This window comes from Mytilus galloprovincialis, chromosome 3 (genome assembly GCF_965363235.1).
Source record: "Mytilus galloprovincialis chromosome 3, xbMytGall1.hap1.1, whole genome shotgun sequence".
NCBI lineage: Eukaryota > Metazoa > Mollusca > Bivalvia > Mytilida > Mytilidae > Mytilus > Mytilus galloprovincialis.
The window spans coordinates 44,068,592-44,073,278 of NC_134840.1; positions in this window are offsets into that span (position 1 = coordinate 44,068,592).

The following is a 4,687-nucleotide window of genomic DNA, read 5'->3' on the forward strand; positions in this document are numbered from 1 at the left end:
CACTTGGATATATTAAATGTAAGTGATCACTGAATCTATTATTATTAAGACACAGTACATCATCAATATACCGAAAGGTGAAATTAAAAGACTGGGCAAATTCTTTTCTCCTTTCTGTACAAGTCCTTGGATAAATTCTGCTTCATAGGAATATAAAAACAAATCTGCAAGTAGAGGAGCGAAATTAGTACCCATTGGGATTCCAATAGTCTGTTGGAAGACCAAACCTCCAAATTCCACAAATATGCTGTCAATTAAAAAGTCCAGCATGGCAGTGATATCCTCGTCTGTATATTTTTTCCTTGACTCTGTATGGTTTTTACAAAGTAAGCTGAATTCCAGCCCAAAACCAGATACTTAAAACGTCTAGTGCCCTTTTTGTTAAAGAAATATAAGCTGACGAGTTCTTTCAGTCGCGCTTTAAGCTTAGTATGTGGAATAGTGGTATAAAGAGTTGAAAAATCAAAGGTTTTAATGTTGGTACAATGTTTTAATGATTGAGATTGTAAATTCACCAATAACTCTTTAGAAAATATAGTGGTAGCATAAAACTGAGGTATATATCTGGATATTCTAAAACTTTCGTGTCCCATTATTTTTCCTTGATAGAGAGTTGCAGCATACACGGAAGCTGTTAAAACAAGGTTTCTATTTGATGGACGCCATCACGAGTTCGTTATAAACTAATAGTTATGGAACTTATGTGTCTAAGATGACAACGGATGTGTTTAAATTGTTACTACCACAACCCTGTCCTCCCAACCGCGAGAAATCACCAATTCAGACTTATATTGTACTTGCAGGAGCAACACGATGGGTGCCACTTGTTGAACAGTAACTGATTACACCACTGAAGTACCTGAGTTTAACTCCAGTATTTGATGGAGTTCATATTGTTCGTTATTTATGTTGTTTTCCATGTAGTGGTTTATGAACTTGCTTGTCTTTTCTTCTGTCAATGAGTGGTCAGTTTTTCTTCGACTTGTGAGTTTCTTTAAATCGTTACGTAAGTATCTTTCAAACTCAAAATTAGGTATTCAATTAAACAATCACTGGGTAATTTGTTAGAATATGTATAAATTTATTATAATTATAAGAAATTAATTGCTTGTCAAATAAAGTGTGTTGACTAATGACATTATTTACATTTTTTGTGTTAATTTTGTTACTTCGACGTATGCCCACATCATATTTATTTAAAGAAAACATTAAAATATCCATCTCCATATAAATGTATGATGATATACCTCACATACAAATAAGAGGACGTAGTATGAATGCCAATAAGACAACGTAATACTAAGATTGCTGATTATTAAGGTTAAACACGGTAATTAATTGCAATAAAATAATTAATTGAAACATTGGAAACAGAACTGTCCGGGGAAAATGGGAAATGAAATGTGCATTGTAACAAGAAGTCCGCATTATTCTTATATTTCTTAAACCAAAAAATTAAGTCAAATACATTGCAAGGCATAGTACCTAAATAAAGCTACCTCTATTAAAAAAAAATACAGCAAGACCCTTGTACGGTTGTATAGCTGGTGGTTTTTAACCCGCTCTCACAATGCAATAGTTCTGTATGTCTATCGATTAAATGGTAGTAATTGTATTATTAAGGATGAACTAGGTGAGGTTTCGGAATTTTTGTCAAATGTTCGGACTGTTTGATTTTTTTCAATACGATACAAGGTAAAATATTTTAGCCCTTAACACCCATTAATCATTCCATATAAGATTACATAGCTTGTAAAAGGTCTTTTACAAAAAAGGAGTAGATCCGATAAAGTCCGATTTTGGCCTCAAATTTCCGGTTCATCTGACGAAAGATTTTGGACACTTTTTAAACACTTTAGTGTCTATTTCAGTTGATTCAGTTAGTTTATGTGAAATATTTAACTGATTTAGTCATTAAAAACGCTCCGATTCAAGCTTAAATATGAAAATTCTATCAAATATGCCAAAAAATGTTACTTTTCAGATGGTTTTTTGTCAAAAATGAAAATGACCACATCCGTGTTCATCCTCAACCTTTATATATGTTATGTATTATCATCAAATAAAACTTACTTTTCAATATTAAGAATGAACACAAATGCGGCCACTTTCATTTAAGACGAAACCCGTCTAAAATTTGGCTAAAATGTTAAAATTGTGAAGATTTCAGTAATTAAGCATGATATTTGTGCATTGTATTGTCAAAAACAGTCCATATTTATGTAGCAGAAGCATTTTACTTTCCAATAAATAACTAAAAGTTTACATTTTAACAATTTTGTAAAACTTGTATATTTTTGGATCAAAAAGAGGTCTTACTGCACCTACTCCTTTAAGCAGATTCGTGATTTCTTTTCTTTTGATTTGCGAGGCAAGTAATCCAAATGCAAATGTAAGGTAAAAGTCCGAGTCAGCTGGTATCGGATATGTTCCTTACGTCGTAACTATAATATCCTTCCCTTTCATGAATATGACCTACCGAATTAGACTATTTACCGAATTTGATATAACATGAGCAACACGACAGGTGACACATGTGGAGCAGGATCTGCATACCCTTCAGGAGCACCTGATATCACCCCTAGTTTTTGGTGGGGTTCGTGTTGCTTATTCTTAAGTTTTCTATGTTGTGTCATGTGTACTATTGTTTTGTTATTTATTTTTAGACATGGCGTTGTCAGTTTATTTTCGATTTATGAGTTTGACTGTCTGTCTGGTATCTTCTGTCCCTCTTTTATTATGTTCCTTAACTTATACTATTCCGACTTTTAGTATCAATTTTGTATTCTTGGTTTTTTTTAATTTCACCTATGTACATTCTTAAATCGAAAACGACCGTGAAATTTCAAATGATTGCGGACGGAAAAAAATATTACATGTCATGAGGGTAGTTTCAAACTGTTCGGCCTTGGTATGTACATTTGCCAGAATGTCTAAAATGTCAAATTTAGAGCAGGATACATTCATACATGCATGTTTTCTTTATGAATATGGGTGTAATATCTACAGATGATCGGCCTTACTCAATCACTCCAGTTCATGTACTTTTAAAGAACACTATCATAGTATATCATTTATAACATTTTTTTTTATATACAAGGTTGCATTTCGATCTTTTAGAATATATCCTCATCTAAAGACATTGTACTATAACCGACTCTCAATGCCATTTTAGATTTATGAAGAAATTGAATAAAAACATGTAACCAAAGATACCATGATATGAAACAAAAGGTGTCAAATGTTTCTAATATACAGAAACTGTATCTCGTTTCAAAATTAAAATAACTCCAGGCTACAATGATGTATCACATTACAATGTAGAAATTGTATGAGTACAACTTTTAAAACTGAATCTGATATAAATAAATAAACACCTTTGTATACCTGGGGTATTTTGAAATGTGACAATGATAACATTTGTAATGAGGGTATCATTGTTACGTAGTTTTACAATCAGTACGGTGTTTTAAAATAAACACTGAAAATGTCGAAAACAGTAAAATCACAAAAATACTGAACTCCGAGGGAAATTCAAAACGGGAAGTCCCTAATCAAATGGCAAAATCAAATGATAAAACACATCAAACGAATGGACAACTGTCATATTCCTGACTTGGTACATGAACATGGTCATCGAATACAAATATGTGTTGAGTATCAGAAATATTCTTAAATACACCAACAACCTCTTTTTGTCTCTTTTATCATGTCTATTCTCAATGATGGCAAATGTTCATTGAAAATATATAGAGAATGAAAATAAATACTTTTTGCACAATTTCATTTTTGTTTTGTATGTACAAGAACACGTAAAAGTTTTAAAAAAAATTAGCTCCAATGTTAAAGAAATGTTTTAAGTGAAAAGATTATAACATATGCAAAACATTATCAAAGGGGTCATGCTCTAATCGCCTGTGAGAAAAATAATGCAATATCCAATATTGTTTGTATGCTTGTTTCCTGCTGGTAGCTTATATTACAATAAAACCATAGTTAAAATATTTTTATGAGTATAAATACAACAGTCATAGCATTGTCAGTTAATTTTCGACCTATGAGTTTGAATGTCTCTCTTGTATCTTTTCCCCCTCTTCTATACAGATGACATTGTCATCACAGTTTTAAGCTTTGGTAATGTCTTTTTAATAAATTGTTTAAGGCAAAGTGTCATAACTCTTGCAAGAATTTTTAAATCAAATAAAAATTTCATTTAATAAGAAAATTACACTTTATGACTGATAATCCTATCAAGTATGAATGTTTCAAATCTCAAATTCTCATAACCTTAACAAAAATATTCCAAATCAACCTGACGATAAATATGTTATTGCATCGGACGTACGATGCAGTTAAGATTTCTGGTGAACAGTCTCAGAGAAGTTGCGTAACTAGAAATATTGAAGTAAACCCTATAATGTTCAGTGGATGTTATTCTATATATTTTTCTCGTTAGGCAAATAAGAAAAAGAAAGGATAAAAAACATGATTTAAATGGGCCGTCTCATTACATAGTGAAAGGCCTTACGGTGTATCATAATGATATTTTTGACTCGCATATGAATGTATTATCGCATTTGATCCGCATAGAACAATATTTAAAGAAAAATGTATGGTAGTTCCTTGTTTACCGGCCATGTATTCTTCAGAGTTTTTTTTGTCGATTACCAAATAAATCAAGCTGCAA